Below are 19,780 nucleotides of genomic sequence, written 5' to 3' on the forward strand. Positions count from 1 at the left end.
CTTCCGCCTCAGGTTAGGGGGCGTCTTGCAAAGGCTGATCTCTAGGTTCTGAGGGTTACTGGCGAGGATCGTGCCTCAGGTTCGATGTTTATGGTGGGGATTGTATCCCAGGTTCAAGAAGTTATTGTCAGGAGTGGTGCCTCAGGTACTGGGGGTTATTGCTGGGGGCTTTCCTCCAGGTTCGGGGGTTATAAAAACGGTGTATTAGGTTCTGTGGTTACTGGCTGGGCAGTTTAATGTTGTGGGGGAATATTAAAAAACACAGGAGGTGACCTTAGATTAGTATAATAGAGGTGTGTTATAATACACAGGTTGCGACCTTATAATAGTATAATATGGGTTGTTATAATATACAGGATGTGACCATAGATTACTGTAATATGGGGGGCTATAATACAGATAATGTGACCATAGATTAATATAATATAGGTGATATAACATACAGGATGAGAGCCTAGATTAATATAATATGGGGGTTATAATACACAGGATGTGACCTTAGATTACTAAAATATTGGGGGGGGGGAGTTATAATACAGAAAATGTGACCATAGATTAATATAATATGGAGGGTATAATATACAGGATGTGACTCTAGATTAATATTATATTGGGATATAATACACAGAATATGACCTTAGATAAATATAATATGGGGGTATAATATATTAATCTAAGGTCACATCCTGTATATTATACCCCCTAGTTATATTAATCTAAGGTCATATTCTGTATAACTAGGGGGTATAATATACAGGATGTGACCTTAGATTAATATAATATGGGGGGTATAATACACAGAATATGACCCTAGATTAATAGAATATGGGGGGTTATAATACACAGGATGTGACTATAGATTAATATAATATGGGGGTTATAATATACAGGATGTGACCCTAGATTAATATAATATGGGGGGTATAATACACAGAATATGACCCTAGATTAATATAATATGGGTGGTTATAATACACAGAATATGACCCTAGATTAATATAATATGGGGGGTTATAATACAGAAAATGCGACCATAGATTAATATAATATGGGGGGTTATAATACACAGGATGTGACTATAGATTAATATAATATGGGGGTTATAATATACAGGATGTGACCCTAGATTAATATAATATGGGGGGTATAATACACAGAATATGACCCTAGATTAATATAATATGGGTGGTTATAATACACAGGATGTGACCCTAGATTAATATAATATGGGGGGTATAATACACAGAATATGACCTTAGATTAATATAATATGGGGGGGTTATAATATACAGGATGTGACTCTAGATTAATATAATATGGGGGTTATAATATACAGGATGTGACCCTAGATTAATATAATATGGGGCCTATAATACACAGGATGTGACCCTAGATTAATATACTATGGGGGAGTCATAATACAGAAAATGTGACCTTAGATTAATATAATATGGGGGGTATAATATACAGGAAGTGACCCTAGATTAATATAATATGGGGGTATAATATACAGGAAGTGACCCTAGATTAATATAATATGGGGGTTATAATACAGAGAATGTGACTATAGATTAATATAATATGGGGGTATAATACACAGAATATGACCTTAGATTAGTACAATGTGGGGGGTATAATTACTATAATATGGGGGATTATAATACACAGGATGTGACTTTAATATAATATGGGGGTTATAATACACAGGATAAGACGTTAGATTAATATAATATGGAGGGGTTATAATACAGAGAATGTTACCCTAGATTAATATAATATGGGGGGGGGGGGGTTATAATACAGAAAATGTGACCATAGAATATGGGGGTTATAATACACAGGAAGTGACCCTAGATTAACATAATATGGCGGGTATAATACAGAGAATGTGACTATAGATTAATATAATATGGGGGGGGGGGTATAATATACAGGATGTGACCTTAGATTACTATAATATGGGGGTTATAATACACAGGATGTGACCATAGATTATTATAATATGGGGGGGGGGGTGTTATGATCCCAGTGGCTGGGGATCACAGGAAATACCAGCTAAGTTACTAAGCAAAGAACAAGCTCTAGGGAGGTGGTAACTGGACTGACCGCAAATCTGATCCTATCCAAACACACTAAAGGTAGCCGGTGTACATGCCTAAAATCCTGGACGTCTCGACGCAGCCTGAGAAACTGACTACCCCTAAAGAGAAAGCAAGACCTCACTTGCCTCAAGAGAAATAACCCCAAGGATATAGGAAGCCCCCAACAAATAATAATGGTGAGGTAAGGAGAAAAGACACACGTAGGAATGAAAACAGATTCAGCAAATGAGGCCTGCTAATACTAGATAGCAGAAAACAGAGAACTGTGCGGTCAGCAAAAAACCCTACCAAAATATCCACGCTGAGAATTCAAGACCCCCACACCAACTAACGGTGTGGGGGGGAGAAACTCAGCCCCCTAGAGCTACCAGCAAGCTGAGAAATCACATATTAGCAAGCTGGACAAGAAACATATTGAACACAGATGATCAAAAAATGAACAAAACGGAAACTTAGCTTCTCTTGAAGAGACTGGTAGCAAGGTAGTCAGAAGAAATCAGAATAGCACTGAATACATTGACAGCCGGCAACAAGTGGAAGTGAAACAGAGCTAAATAGGAAACTCCCAAGTGAATAACGAGGCAGCTGATCAGCCACAGACCCGCAGGATAACAAACAAAGCCACCAGGGGGAGCCCAAAACAAAAGTCACACAATACCACCTGTGACCACAAGAGGGAGCCTGAAAACAGAGTTCACAACAGTACCCCCCTCTTGAGGAGGGGTCACCGAACCCTCATCAAAACCCCCAGGGCGATCAGGGTAAGCCACATGGAAGGCATGAACATCAGAGGCGACAACCCAGGAATTATCCTCCTGACCATAGCCCTTCCATTTAACCAAATACTGAAGCCTCCGTCTAGAAATACGAGAATCCAAGATCTTCTCCACCACGTATTCCAATTCTCCCTCAACCAGCACAGGGGCAGGAGGCTCAACCGGAGGACCCACAGGCACCACATACCTCCGCAACAACGACCGATGAAACACATTATGAATAGCAAACGATGCTGGGAGGTCCAAACGAAATGACACAGGGTTAAGGACTTCCAAAATCTTATAAGGACCGATAAACCGAGGCTTGAACTTAGGAGAGGAGACCTTCATAGGAACAAAGCGAGAAGACAACCACACCAAGTCCCCAACGCGAAGTCGGGGACCCACACAGCGACGGCGGTTGGCAAAGCGCTGAGCCTTCTCTTGTGACAGCTTCAAATTGTCCACAACATGATTCCAAATCTGATGCAACCTATCCACCACGACATCCACTCCAGGACAGTCAGAAGGCTCCACCTGACCCGAAGAAAAACGAGGATGAAACCCCGAATTACAAAAAAAAGGAGAAACCAAAGTAGCAGAACTAGCCCGATTATTAAGGGCAAACTTGGCCAATGGCAAAAAAGTCACCCAGTCGTCCTGATCAGCAGAAACAAAACATCTCAAATAGGTTTCCAAGGTCTGATTAGTTCGTTCGGTTTGGCCATTCGTCTGAGGATGGAAGGCCGACAAAAAAGACAAATCAATGCCCATCTTAGCGCAAAAGGTCCGCCAATATCTAGACACAAACTGGGATCCTCTGTCGGAAACAATATTTTCAGGGATCCCATGCAAGCGAACCACATTTTGAAAAAACAGCGGAACCAACTCGGAGGAGGAAGGCAACTTAGGCAAGGGCACCAAATGGACCATCTTAGAAAAACGATCACACACCACCCAGATGACAGACATTCTCTGAGAGACAGGGAGATCCGAAATAAAATCCATGGAAATGTGCGTCCAAGGCCTCTTCGGGACAGGCAAAGGTAACAGCAAACCACTGGCACGAGAACAGCAAGGCTTAGCCCGAGCACAAATTCCACAAGACTGCACAAAGGAACGCACATCCCGCGACAAGGAAGGCCACCAAAAGGACCTGGCCACCAAATCTCTGGTACCAAATATTCCAGGATGGCCCACCAACACCGAAGAATGAACCGCGGAAATAACTCTGCTGGTCCATCTATCCGGGACAAACAGTCTCTCCGGTGGACAACGGTCAGGTCTATCCGCCTGAAACTCCTGCAGCACTCGTCGCAAATCTGGGGAGATGGCAGACAAAATCACCCCTTCTTTGAGAATACCAGCCGGCTCTGAATCTCCAGGAGAGTCAGGCACAAAACTCCTAGAAAGAGCATCAGCCTTTACATTCTTCGAACCAGGCAGGTACGAGACCACGAAATCAAAACGAGAGAAAAACAACGACCAACGAGCCTGTCTAGGATTCAGCCGCTTGGCCGACTCGAGATAAATCAGATTCTTGTGATCAGTCAAGACCACCACACGATGCTTAGCTCCCTCGAGCCAATGTCGCCACTCCTCAAATGCCCACTTCATAGCCAACAACTCCCGATTACCGACATCATAATTCCGCTTGGCAGGCGAAAACTTTCTTGAAAAGAAAGCACATGGCTTCATCACAGAGCCATCGGCGCTTCTCTGCGACAAAACAGCCCCCGCTCCAATCTCGGAAGCATCAACCTCGACCTGGAAAGGAAGAGAGACATCTGTCTGACATAAGACCGGAGCCGAAGAAAACCGGCGCTTCAGCTCCCGAAAGGCCTCCACAGCCGCAGGAGACCAGTTAGTAACATCAGAACCTTTCTTGGTCAAATCCGTCAAAGGCTTAACAACACCAGAAAAATTAGCGATGAAGCGACGGTAAAAATTAGCAAAACCCAAGAACTTCTGAAGACTCTTAACAGATGTAGGCTGTGTCCAGTCATGAATAGCCTGAACCTTGACTGGGTCCATCTCAATAGTAGAAGGCGAAAAAATGAAACCCAAAAAAGAAACCTTCTGGACTCCAAAAAGACATTTTGAGCCCTTCACAAATAAAGCATTGGCACGCAGGACCTGAAACACCATCCTGACCTGCTTAACATGGGACTCCCAATCATCAGAAAAAAACAGAATATCATCCAGATACACAATCATAAATTTATCCAGATATTCGCGGAAGATGTCGTCCATAAAAGACTGAAAGACAGAAGGAGCATTAGAAAGTCCAAAAGGCATCACCAAGTACTCAAAATGGCCTTCGGGCGTATCAAATGCAGTTTTCCATTCATCACCCTGTTTTATACGCACAAGGTTATACGCACCACGAAGATCTATCTTGGTGAACCAACTAGACCCCTTAATGCGAGCAAACAGATCAGATAACAATGGCAAAGGATACTGAAATTTGACCGTGATTTTATTTAGAAGGCGATAATCAATACAAGGTCTCAGAGAACCATCCTTCTTAGCCACAAAAAAGAACCCCGCACCAAGAGGGGAGGAGGAGGGGCGAATAAGTCCTTTCTCCAAGGACTCCTTTATATAACTCCGCATGGCAGCATGCTCCGGCACTGACAAATTGAAAAGTCGTCCCTTCGGAAACTTACTACCAGGAATCAAATTTATAGCACAATCACAATCCCTATGAGGAGGTAGAGAACTGAGTTTGGGCACATCAAATACATCCTGGTAGTCTGACAAAAACGCAGGGACTTCAGAAGGAGTGAATGAAGCAATTGACACCACAGGAGCGTCGCCATGAATTCCCTGACAACCCCAACTTGACACAGACATTGCTTTCCAATCCAGGACTGGATTATGAGTCTGCAACCATGGCAGACCCAACACGACAACATCATGCAAATTATGCAGCACAAGAAAGCGAATCACCTCCTGATGAACAGGAGTCATGCACATGGTCACTTGTGTCCAGTACTGAGGTTTATTCGTAGCCAATGGCGTAGCATCAATTCCCCTTAGTGGAATAGGGAATTTTAAAGGCTCCAAAACAAAACCACAGCGCCTGGCAAATGACAAATCCATCAGACTCAGGGCAGCACCTGAATCCACAAAAGCCATAACCGGGTAAGATGACAGGGAACAAATCAGGGTAACAGACAAAATGAACTTAGGCTGTAAAGTACCAATGGTGACAGATTTATCAACCTTTTTTTTGCGCTTAGAGCATGCTGAGATAACATGAGCTGAGTCACCACAGTAAAAGCACAACCCATTTTGCCATCTATAATTTTGCCGTTCACTTCTGGACTGAATTCTATCACATTGCATAGACTCAGGTGTCTGTTCAGAAGACACCGCCAAATGGTGCACAGGTTTGCGCTCCCGCAAACGCCGATCAATCTGAATGGCCAGAGTCATTGACTCATTCAGACCTGCAGGCGTAGGGAACCCCACCATGACATTCTTAATGGCCTCAGAAAGACCTTTTCTGAAATTTGCAGCCAGGGCATACTCATTCCACTGAGTAAGCACCGACCATTTCCGAAATTTCTGGCAGTACACCTCTGCTTCATCTTGCCCCTGAGAGAAGGCCAACAACGCTTTTTCAGCCTGGTTCTCAAGATTAGGTTCCTCATAGAGCAATCCAAGGGCCAGAAAAAACGCATCAACACTGAGCAATGCCGTATCCCCTGGCGCCAATGCGAAGGTCCAATCTTGAGGGTCACCACGCAAGAAAGAAATTATAATTTTAACTTGCTGAACGGAATCACCAGAGGAACGAGGTTTCAAAAAAAGAAACAATTTACAATTGTTCTTAAAATTCAGGAACCTAGATCTATCTCCAGAAAACAACTCCGGAATAGGTATTCTAGGCTCTGACATAGGACAGTGAACAACAAAATCCTGAATACTTTGTACCCTTGCAGCAAGATGATCTACACTGGAGGCCAAACTCTGAATATCCATATCAGCAGCTGAGTTCAGAGCCACACCAAGATTAAGAGGAGGAGAGAAGCTAGACACACAGCAGCTAGACACACGGAAAAAAAAAAAAAAATTCTCAAGGCTTCTTTTCTCCTGCTTCTGCCATGCAATTAACACCTTATTGGCCGGCTGTACTGTTATGATCCCAGTGGCTGGGGATCACAGGAAATACCAGCTAAGTTACTAAGCAAAGAACAAGCTCTAGGGAGGTGGTAACTGGACTGACCGCAAATCTGATCCTATCCAAACACACTAAAGGTAGCCGGTGAACGTGCCTAAAATCCTGGACGTCTCGACGCAGCCTGAGAAACTGACTACCCCTAAAGAGAAAGCAAGACCTCACTTGCCTCAAGAGAAATAACCCCAAGGATATAGGAAGCCCCCAACAAATAATAACGGTGAGGTAAGGAGAAGAGACACACGTAGGAATGAAAACAGATTCAGCAAATGAGGCCCGCTAATACTAGATAGCAGAAAACAGATAGAGAACTGTGCGGTCAGCAAAAAACCCTACCAAAATATCCACGCTGAGAATTCAAGACCCCCACACCAACTAACGGTGTGGGGGGGAGAAACTCAGCCCCCTAGAGCTACCAGCAAGCTGAGAAATCACATATTAGCAAGCTGGACAAGAAACATATTGAACACAGATGATCAAAAAATGAACAAAACGGAAACTTAGCTTCTCTTGAAGAGACTGGTAGCAAGGTAGTCAGAAGAAATCAGAATAGCACTGAATACATTGACAGCCGGCAACAAGTGGAAGTGAAACAGAGCTAAATAGGAAACTCCCAAGTGAATAACGAGGCAGCTGATCAGCCACAGACCCGCAGGATAACAAACAAAGCCACCAGGGGGAGCCCAAAACAAAAGTCACACAATACCACCTGTGACCACAAGAGGGAGCCTGAAAACAGAGTTCACAACAGGGGGGGGGTTATAATACCCAGCATCTGACCTTAGATTAATATAATATGGGGGTTATAATACACAGGATGTGACCTTAGATTAATATAATATGGGGGGTATAATATACAGGATGTGACCGTATATTAATATAATATGGGGTGGTTATAATACACAGGATGTGACCTTAGATTAATATAATATGGGGGGGTTATAATACACAGGATGTGACCTTAGATTAATATAATATGGAGGGTATAATATACAGGATGTGACTCTAGATTAATATAATATGGGGGTTATAATATACAGGATGTGACCCTAGATTAATATAATATGGGGCCTATAATACACAGGATGTGACCCTAGATTAATATAATATGGGGGGGGGGTATAATACACAGGATGTGACCTTAGATTACTGTAATATGGGGGGAGTTATAATACAGAAAATGTGACCATAGATTAATATAATATGGGGCTTATAATACACAGGATGTGACCTTAGATTAATATAATATGGGGGTATAATATACAGGAAGAGACCCTAGATTAATATAATATGGGGGGTATAATACACAGAATATGACCCTAGATTAATATAATATGGGGGGTTATAATACAGAAAATGCGACCATAGATTAATATAATATGGGGGTTATAATATACAGGATGTGACCCTAGATTAATATAATATTGGGGTTATAATACACAGAATATGATCCTAGATTAATATAATATGGGGTGTTATAATACACAGGATGTGACCCTAGCTGAATATAATATGGGGGGTATAATATACAGTATGTGACCTTAGATGAATGTAATATGGGGGTTATAATACAGAGAATGTGACTATAGATTAATATAATATGGGGGGTATAATACACAGAATATGACCTTAGATTAGTGCAATGTGGGGGGTATAATTACTATAATATTGGGGGTATAATATACGGGATGTGACCCAAGATTAATATAATTTGGGGGGTTCTAATACCCAGGATGTGACCTTAGATTAATATAATATGGGGGGTATAATATACGGGATATGACTTTAGATTGTTATAATGTGGATAATGTAATATGCTGCTTCTGACCCCGGGGGTATGAGGTATGACATTTTTGCCTGTCTCCATTACCTGCAGGTTCTCTGAATCGTCCTTGTTAGTCCTGCAGAATACCTGGAGTTTGACTCGAAGTTCCTGGAGATCTGCTGGAGAAGTGGTGACCCGGTGAAGTCCAGATGTGAAATGCTGGAGAAGTGGTGAACTGATGAAATCCAGGTGCGAAGCACCATAGAAGTGGTGGCCCGCTGAAGGCCAGGTGTGCAGCACTAGAGAATAGGTAATCCAGTACGGTCCAGGTCTGGAGTGCTGGAGAAGTGGTGATTCGGTGAGGTCAACGTGTAGAGCACTGGAGAAGTGATCAGGTGAGTTCCCAGTATGAAGTGCAAGAGTGGTGGTGACCCGGTGAGGTCCAGTTGTGGAGAAATCCAGAAGTGGTTAACAGATGCCGTCTAGGAGATAAGTGGTGACCTGGTAAAGTCCAGGTGTGAAGACCTGAAGTAGTGACCAGGTGAGATTCAGGTGTGGAGTGCTGGAGAAGTGGTGATCCAGTGGAGGTCTAGATGTGGAGTGCTAGAGAAGTGGTGACCCGATGAGATCCAGGTGTGGAGAACTATAGAAGAGGTCACCCGGTGAAGACCAGGTGTGGAGCCCTAGAGATTTGATGACTTGGTGAGGTCTAGGTGTAGAACACTGGGTAAATGGTGACCTGGTGAATTCCAGGTATGGCGCACCGGAGTAGTGGTGACCCGTGAAGTCCAGCTATGTGGCACTGGAGATGTGGTGATCCAATGAAGATCGCTGGAGAAGAGATGACCCGGTGAGGTCCAGATGTGGAGCACTGAAGTGGTGGCCTGTGAGGTCCAGGTGTAGATTGCTGTGGAAGTGGTGACCTGGTGAGCTCCAGCTGTGGAGCACTGGAGAAGTGACCCAGTGAGGTCCAGGTACGGAGTTCTGGAGAAGTTACCCAATGAGGTATATGTGTGGGCAGCTGAAGAAGTGGCTTCCCGGTGAGGTCCAGTTTGTGAGTGCTAGAGAGGAGACCTGGTGAGGTCCAAGTGTGGAGCTCAGGAAAAGTGGTGTCCCAGTGAAGTCCAGGTGCTGAGTGCTGGAGAAGAGGCCCAGTAAGGTCTAGGTGTGGAGTGCTGGAGAAGTCACCTGGTGAGGTCCAAGTGTTTCACGCTGGAGAAGTGGTTTCCTGCGAGGTCCAGGTGGGGAGGCTGGTGTGCCTCACCTGGGAGCAGCAGGAATCTGCAGAGCAGGCAGACACTTGTGCAGACTCTCACACACCTTCACTGTGTAATCCCCCGAGCAAAGAGAAGGAGGCAGTGACAGGACAGCTGCAGCAATGGGCTGCCCACCAACCAAGAGCCAAACTCTGCCCAGACCTGTGCCCAACTCATTAGCTACCCATTGTGACCCAGCAGCCTAGAGCAGGGGAACCAACACATGGAAAGAACTGTGTCCCCCCAGTGATGCCCCCTACTAATCACCCTGGGCCCAGACCCCCTCCTCTCCACAGCTCTGTAACTGGAGAGGCCTATTGTTCCCTATATTTGACAAGAGATCAGAGGCAGCAGGAGGCGGGTGGCAGAGGGTGGCGTGCGCCTGTGTTTGGCTACTGCCTCATTCCCCACATACCCAGGATGTCTCAGGAATAACAGAGCTGGGAAGACCCCAGGGGACCACGCCAGGTCCACAGAGAAAGGTCCCTCACGGTCATGGACTGGGCAGCATCCATGCAAGAAGTGTCACCCCAGTGTTATGGTCTGTTCACCGCTGCTGCCCATCAGTGCACCTTCATGGACTGCGCAATCACAACGCCAAGTGGGGACGATGCGTGATGTCATCACCCACAGGGCAAAAAGGAAAAATGATAAGTTAAAAGTCAGACCCGTCATCACTGCATCCTATAGTGCCTCCCAAAACAGAACTCATGACCGGGTGCAGGTCCTGACCACAGGAGCTTACACTCTATAGATACAGGAGGAGGAGGAGTCCTGACCACAGGCGCTTACACTATAGATAAAGGAGCAGGAGGAGTCCTAACCACAGGAGCTTACACTCTATAGATACAGGAGCAGGAGTCCTGACCACAGGAGCTTACGCTCTATAGATACATGAGCAGGAGTCCTGACCACAGGAGCTTACGCTCTATAGATACAGGAGGAGAAGGAGTCCTGACCACAGGAGCTTACGCTCTATAGATACATGAGCAGGAGTCCTGACCAGAGGAGCTTACACTCTATAGATACAGGAGCAGGAGTCCTGACCACAGGAGCTTACGCTCTATAGATACATGAGCAGGAGTCCTGACCAGAGGAGCTTACACTCTATAGATACAGGAAGAGAAGGAGTCCTGACCACAGGAGCTTACACTCTATAGATACAGGAGGAGGAGGAGTCCTGACCACAGGCGCTTACACTATAGATAAAGGAGCAGGAGGAGTCCTAAACACAGGAGCTTACACTCTATAGATACAGGAGCAGGAGTCCTGACCACAGGAGCTTACGCTCTATAGATACATGAGCAGGAGTCCTGACCACAGGAGCTTACGCTCTATAGATACATGAGCAGGAGTCCTGACCACAGGAGCTTACGCTCTATAGATACATGAGCAGGAGTCCTGACCAGAGGAGCTTACACTCTATAGATACAGGAGGAGAAGGAGTCCTGACCACAGGAGCTTACACTCTATAGATACAGGAGGAGGAGGAGTCCTGACCACAGGAGATTACACTCTATAGATACAGGAGGAGGAGGAGTCCTGACTACAGGCGCTTACACTATAGATAAAGGAGCAGGAGGAGTCCTAACCACAGGAGCTTACACTCTATAGATACAGGAGCAGGAGTCCTGACCACAGGAGCTTACGCTCTATAGATACATGAGCAGGAGTCCTGACCAGAGGAGCTTACACTCTATAGATACAGGAGCAGGAGTCCTGACCACAGGAGCTTACGCTCTATAGATACATGAGCAGGAGTCCTGACCAGAGGAGCTTACACTCTATAGATACAGGAGGAGAAGGAGTCCTGACCACAGGAGCTTACACTCTATAGATACAGGAGGAGGAGGAGTCCTGACCACAGGAGATTACACTCTATAGATACAGGAGGAGGAGGAGTCCTGACTACAGGCGCTTACACTATAGATAAAGGAGCAGGAGGAGTCCTAACCACAGGAGCTTACACTCTATAGATACAGGAGCAGGAGTCCTGACCACAGGAGCTTACGCTCTATAGATACATGAGCAGGAGTCCTGACCAGAGGAGCTTACACTCTATAGATACAGGAGCAGGAGTCCTGACCACAGGAGCTTACGCTCTATAGATACATGAGCAGGAGTCCTGACCAGAGGAGCTTACACTCTATAGATACAGGAGGAGAAGGAGTCCTGACCACAGGAGCTTACACTCTATAGATACAGGAGGAGGAGGAGTCCTGACCACAGGAGATTACACTCTATAGATACAGGAGGAGGAGGAGTCCTGACTACAGGCGCTTACACTATAGATAAAGGAGCAGGAGGAGTCCTAACCACAGGAGCTTACACTCTATAGATACAGGAGCAGGAGTCCTGACCACAGGAGCTTACGCTCTATAGATACATGAGCAGGAGTCCTGACCAGAGGAGCTTACACTCTATAGATACAGGAGCAGGAGTCCTGACCACAGGAGCTTACGCTCTATAGATACATGAGCAGGAGTCCTGACCAGAGGAGCTTACACTCTATAGATACAGGAGGAGAAGGAGTCCTGACCACAGGAGCTTACACTCTATAGATACAGGAGCTTACACTCTTTAGATACAGAAGAAGGAGGAGTCCTGACCACAGGAGCTTACACTCTATAGATACAGGAGCAGGAGTCCTGACCAAAGGAGCATACACTCTATAGATACAGGAGCAGGAGTCCTGACCAAAGGAGCATACACTCTATAGATACAGGAGCAGGAGTCCTGACCACAGGAGCTTACACTCTATAGACACAGGAGGAGGAGTCCTCACCAGAGGAGCTTACACTCTATAGATACAGGAGGAGGAGGAGTCCTGACCACAGGAGATTACACTCTATAGATACAGGAGCAGGAGTCCTGCCCACAGGAGCTTACACTCTATAGATACAGGAGGAGGAGGAGACCTGACCACAGGAGCTTACGCTCTATAGATACAGGAGGAGGAGGAGTCCTGATCACAGGAGCTTACACTCTATAGATACAGGAGGAGGAGTCCTGACCACAGGAGCTTACACTATATAGATACAGAGGAGGAGTCCTGACCAGAGGAGCTTACACTCTATAGATACAGGAGGAGGAGGAGTTCTGACCACAGGAGATTACACTCTATAGATACAGGAGCAGGAGTCCTGACCACAGGAGCTTACACTCTATAGATACAGGAGGAGGAGGAGTCCTGACCACAGGAGCTTACACTCTTCAGATACAGGAGGAGGAGGAGTCCTGAACACAGGAGCTTACACTCTATAGATACAGGAGGAGGAGTCCTGACCACAGGAGCTTACACTCTATAGATACAGGAGGAGGAGTCCTGACCACAGGAGCTTACAATCTATAGATACAGGAGGAGGAGGAGCCCCGACTACAGGAGCTTACACTCTATAGATACAGAAGGAGAAGGAGTCCTGACCACAGGAGGTTACACTCTATAGATACATGAGCAGGAGTCCTGACCAGAGGAGCTTACACTCTATAGATACAGGAGGAGAAGGAGTCCTGACCACAGGAGCTTACACTCTATAGATACAGGAGGAGGAGTCCTGACCACAGGAGCTTACACTCTTTAGATACAGAAGAAGGAGGAGTCCTGACCACAGGAGCTTACACTCTATAGATACAGGAGGAGAAGGAGTCCTGACCACAGCAGCTTACACTCTATAGATACAGGAGCAGGAGTCCTGACAAAAGGAGCTTACACTCTATAGATACAGGAGCAGGAGTCCTGACCACAGGAGCTTACGCTCTATAGATACAGAGGAGGAGTCCTGACCAGAGGAGCTTACACTCTATAGATACAGGAGGAGGAGGAGTCCTGACCACAGGAGATTACACTCTATAGATACAGGAGCAGGAGTTCTGACCACAGGAGCTTACACTCTATAGATACAGGAGGAGGAGGAGTCCTGACCACAGGAGCTTTCACTCTATAGATACAGGAGCAGGAGGAGTCCTGACCACAGGAGCTTATACTCTATAGATACAGGAGGAGGAGGAGTCTTGACCACAGGAGCTTACACTCTATAGATACAGGAGCAGGAGTCCAGACCACAGGAGCTTACACTCTATAGATACAGGAGGAGGAGGAGTCCTGACCACAGGAGCTTACACTCTATAGACACAGGAGCAGGAGTCCTGACCAAAGGAGCTTACACTCTATAGATACAGGAGCAGGAGTCCTGACCACAGGAGCTTACACTCTATAGATACAGGAGAAGCAGGAGTCCTGACCACAGGAGCTTACACTCTATAGATACAGGAGCAGGAGGAGTCCTGACCACAGGAGCTTACACTCTATAGACACAGGAGCAGGAGTCCTGACCACAGGAGCTTACACTCTATAGATACAGGAGGAGGAGGAGACCTGGCCACAGGAGATTACACTCTATAGATACAGGAGGAGTCCTGACCACAGGAGCTTACACTCTATAGATACAGGAGGAGGAGGAGTCCTGACCACAGAAGCTTACACTCTATAGATACAGGAGAAGCAGGAGTCCTGACCACAGGAGATTACACTCTATAGATACAGGAGCAGGAGTCCTGCCCACAGGAGCTTACACTCTATAGATACAGGAGGAGGAGGAGTCCTGACCACAGTAGATTACACTCTATAGATACAGGAGGAGGAGTCCTGACTACAGGAGCTTACACTCTATAGATACAGGAGGAGGAGGAGTCCTGACCACAGGAGCTTACACTCTATAGATACAGGAGGAGGAGGAGTCCTGAGAACAGGAGATTACACTCTATAGATACAGGAGCAGGAGTCCTGCCCACAGGAGCTTACACTCTATAGATACAGGAGGAGTCCTGACCACAGGAGCTTACACTCTATAGACACAGGAGGAGGAGTCCTCACCAGAGGAGCTTACACTCTATAGATACAGGAGGAGGAGGAGTCCTGACCACAGGAGATTACACTCTATAGATACAGGAGCAGGAGTCCTGCCCACAGGAGCTTACACTCTATAGATACAGGAGGAGGAGTAGACCTGACCACAGGAGCTTACACTCTATAGACACAGGAGCAGGAGTCCTGACCAGAGGAGCTTACACTCTATAGATATAGGAGCAGGAGTCCTGACCACAGGAGCTTACACTCAATAGATACAGGAGGAGGAGTCCTGAGCACAGGAGCTTACACTATATAGATACAGGAGGAGGAGTCCTGACCACAGGACCTTACACTCTATAGATACAGGAGGAGGAGTCCTGACCACAGGAGCTTACACTCTATAGATACAGGAGGAGGAGGAGGAGTCCTGATCACAGGAGCTTACACTCTATAGATACAGGAGGAGGAGTCCTGACCACAGGAGCTTACACTATATAGATACAGGAGGAGGAGTCCTGACCACAGGAGCTTACACTCTATAGATACAGGAGGAGGAGTCCTGACCACAGGAGCTTACACTCTATAGATACAGGAGGAGAAGTCCTGACCACAGGAGCTTACACTCTATAGATACAGGAGGAGGAGGAGTCCTGACCACAGGAGCTTACACTCTATAGATACAGGAGGAGGAGGAGTCCTGACCACAGGAGCTTACACTCTACAGATACAGGAGGAGGAGGAGTCCTGAACACAGGAGCTTACACTCTATAGATACAGGAGGAGGAGTCCTGACCACAGGAGCTTACACTCTATAGATACAGGAGGAGGAGTCCTGACCACAGGAGCTTACAATCTATAGATACAGGAGGAGGAGGAGCCCCGACTACAGGAGCTTACACTCTATAGATACAGGAGGAGAAGGAGTCCTGACCACAGGAGCTTACACTCTATAGATACAGGAGGAGGAGTAGTCCTGACCACAGGAGCTTACACTCTATAGATACAGGAGGAGGGGGAGTCCTGACCACAGGAGCTTACACTCTATAGATACAGGAGGAGGAGGAGTCCTGACCACAGGAGCTTACACTCTATAGATGCAGGAGGAGGACTCCTGACCACAGGAGCTTACACTCTATAGATACAAGAGGAGGAGGAGTCCTAACCACAGGAGCTTACACTCTATAGATACAGGAGGAGGAGGAGTCCTGACCAGAGGAGCTTACACTCTACAGATACAGGAGGAGGAGGAGTCCTGACCACAGGAGCTTACACTCTACAGATACAGGAGGAGGAGGAGTCCTGACCACAGGAGCTTACACTCTATAGATACAGGAGGAGGAGGAGTCCTGACCACAGGAGCTTACACTCTACAGATACAGGAGGAGGAGGAGTCCTGACCACAGGAGCTTACACTCTATAGATACAGGAGGAGGAGGAGTCCTGACCACAGGACCTTACACTCTATAGATACAGGAGGAGGAGTCCTGACCACAGGAGCTTACACTCTATAGATACAGGAGGAGGAGGAGTTCTGACCACAGGAGCTTACACTCTACAGATACAGGAGGAGGAGTCCTGACCACAGGAGCTTACACTCTATAGATACAGGAGGAGGAGGAGTCCTGACCACAGGACCTTACACTCTATAGATACAGGAGGAGGAGTTCTGACCACAGGAGCTTACACTCTACAGATACAGGAGGAGGAGGAGTCCTGACCACAGGAGCTTACACTCTATAGATACAGGAGGAGGAGGAGTCCTGACCACAGGACCTTACACTCTATAGATACAGGAGGAGGAGTCCTGACCACAGGAGCTTACACTCTATAGATACAGGAGGAGGAGTCCTGACCACAGGAGCTTACAATCTATAGATACAGGAGGAGGAGGAGCCCTGACTACAGGAGCTTACACTTTATAGATACAGGAGGAGGAGGAGTCCTGACCACAGGAGCTTACACTCTATAGATACAGGAGGAGGAGGAGTCCTGACCACAGGAGCTTACACTCTATAGATACAGGAGAAGGAGCCCTGACCACAGGAGCTTACACTCTATAGATACAGGAGGAGAAGGAGTCCTGACCGCAGGAGCTTACACTCTATAGATACAGGAGGAGGAGTCCTGACCACAGGAGCTTACACTCTATAGATACAGGAGGAGGAGGAGTCCTGACCACAGGAGCTTACACTCTATAGATACAGGAGAAGGAGCCCTGACCACAGGAGCTTACACTCTATAGATACAGGAGGAGAAGGAGTCCTGACCGCAGGAGCTTACACTCTATAGATACAGGAGAAGGAGGAGTCCTGACCACAGGTGCTTACACTCTATAGATACAGGAGCAGAAGGAGTCCTGACCACAGGAGCTTACACTCTATAGATACAGGAGGAGGAGGAGTCCTGACCACAGAAGCTTACACTCTATAGATACAGGAGGAGAAGGAGTCCTGACCACAGGAGCTTACACTCTATAGATACAGGAGAAGGAGGAGTCCTTACCACAGGAGCTTACAGTCTATAGATACAGGAGGAGGAGGAGTCCTGATCACAGGAGCTTACACTCTATAGATACAGGAGGAGGAGTCCTGACCACAGGAGCTTACACTCTATAGATACAGGAGGAGGAGGAGTCCTGATCACAGGAGCTTACACTCTATAGATACAGGAGGAGGAGTCCTGACCACAGGAGCTTACACTCTATAGATACAGGAGGAGGAGTCCTGACCACAGGAGCTTACACTCTATAGATACAGGAGGAGAAGTCCTGACCACAGGAGCTTACACTCTATAGATACAGGAGGAGGAGGAGTCCTGACCACAGGAGCTTACACTCTATAGATACAGGAGGAGGAAGAGTCCTGACCACAGGAGCTTACACTCTACAGATACAGGAGGAGGAGGAGTCCTGAACACAGGAGCTTACACTCTATAGATACAGGAGGAGGAGTCCTGACCACAGGAGCTTACACTCTATAGATACAGGAGGAGGAGTCCTGACCACAGGAGCTTACAATCTATAGATACAGGAGGAGGAGGAGCCCCGACTACAGGAGCTTACACTCTATAGATACAGGAGGAGAAGGAGTCCTGACCACAGGAGCTTACACTCTATAGATACAGGAGGAGAAGGAGTCCTGACCACAGGAGCTTATACTCTATAGATACAGGAGGAGGAGTAGTCCTGACCACAGGAGCTTACACTCTATAGATAGAGGAGGAGGGGGAGTCCTGACCACAGGAGCTTACACTCTATAGATACAGGAGGAGGAGGAGTCCTGACCACAGGAGCTTACACTCTATAGATACAGGAGGAGGAGGAGTCCTGACCAGAGGAGCTTACACTCTATAGATACAGGAGGAGGAGGAGTCCTAACCACAGGAGCTTACACTCTATAGATACAGGAGGAGGAGGAGTCCTGACCAGAGGAGCTTACACTCTATAGATACAGGAGGAGGAGCTTACACTCTATAGATACAGGAGGAGGAGGAGTCCTGACCACAGGAGCTTACACTCTACAGATACAGGAGGAGGAGGAGTCCTGACCACAGGAGCTTACACTCTATAGATACAGGAGGAGGAGTCCTGACCACAGGAGCTTACACTCTATAGATACAGGAGGAGGAGGAGTTCTGACCACAGGAGCTTACACTCTACAGATACAGGAGGAGGAGTCCTGACCACAGGAGCTTACACTCTATAGATACAGGAGGAGGAGGAGTCCTGACCACAGGACCTTACACTCTATAGATACAGGAGGAGGAGTTCTGACCACAGGAGCTTACACTCTACAGATACAGGAGGAGGAGGAGTCCTGACCACAGGAGCTTACACTCTATAGATACAGGAGGAGGAGGAGTCCTGACCACAGGACCTTACACTCTATAGATACAGGAGGAGGAGTCCTGACCACAGGAGCTTACACTATATAGATACAGGAGGAGGAGGAGTCCTGACCACAGGAGCTTACACTCTATAGATACAGGAGGAGGAGTCCTGACCACAGGAGCATACACTCTATAGATACAGGAGGAAGAGTCCTGACCACAGGAGCTTACACTCTATAGATACAGGAGGAGCAGGAGTCCTGACCACAGGACCTTACACTGTATAGATACAGGAGGAGGAAGAGTCCTGACCACAGGAGGTTACACTCTATAGATACAGGAGGAGGAGGAGTCCTGACCACAGGATCTAACAATCTATAGATACAGGAGGAGGATTCCTGACCACAGGAGCTTACACTCTATAGATACAGGAGGAGGAGTCCTGACCACAGGAGCTTACAATCTATAGATACAGGAGGAGGAGGAGCCCTGACTACAGGAGCTTACACTCTATAGATACAGGAGGAGGAGGAGTCCTGACCACAGGAGCTTACACTCTATAGATACAGGAGGAGGAGGAGTCCTGACCACAGGAGCTTACACTCTATAGATACAGGAGAAGGAGCCCTGACCACAGGAGCTTACACTCTATAGATACAGGAGGAGAAGGAGTCCTGACCGCAGGAGCTTACACTCTATAGATACAGGAGGAGGAGTAGTCCTGACCACAGGAGCTTACACTCTATAGATACAGGAGGAGGAGGAGTCCTGACCACAGGAGCTTACACTCTATAGATACAGGAGAAGGAGCCCTGACCACAGGAGCTTACACTCTATAGATACAGGAGGAGAAGGAGTCCTGACCGCAGGAGCTTACACTCTATAGATACAGGAGGAGCAGGAGTCCTGACCGCAGGAGCTTACACTCTATAGATACAGGAGGAGGAGGAGTCCTGACCAGAGGAGCTTACACTCTATAGATACAGGAGGAGGAGCTTACACTCTATAGATACAGGAGGAGGAGGAGTCCTGACCACAG

The 19,780-nt window shown here is 46.9% G+C and overlaps 1 protein-coding gene across 1 annotated transcript in view; it reads right to left on the reverse strand.

The window, feature by feature from the left end:
- Positions 1-10,289, reverse strand: part of DLK2 (delta like non-canonical Notch ligand 2) — a 62,479-nt gene extending 52,190 nt beyond the window's left edge. Inside the window, exon 1 of the mRNA XM_077281904.1 lies at positions 8,914-10,289. The gene's annotated coding sequence lies outside the window, so the exon portion shown is untranslated. The remainder of the gene's footprint in view (positions 1-8,913) is intronic.
- Between the last annotated feature and the right edge of the window lie 9,491 nt (positions 10,290-19,780).

The sequence above is a fragment of the Ranitomeya variabilis genome, chromosome 2 (assembly GCF_051348905.1).
Source record: "Ranitomeya variabilis isolate aRanVar5 chromosome 2, aRanVar5.hap1, whole genome shotgun sequence".
NCBI classification, from domain to species: Eukaryota; Metazoa; Chordata; class Amphibia; order Anura; family Dendrobatidae; genus Ranitomeya; species Ranitomeya variabilis.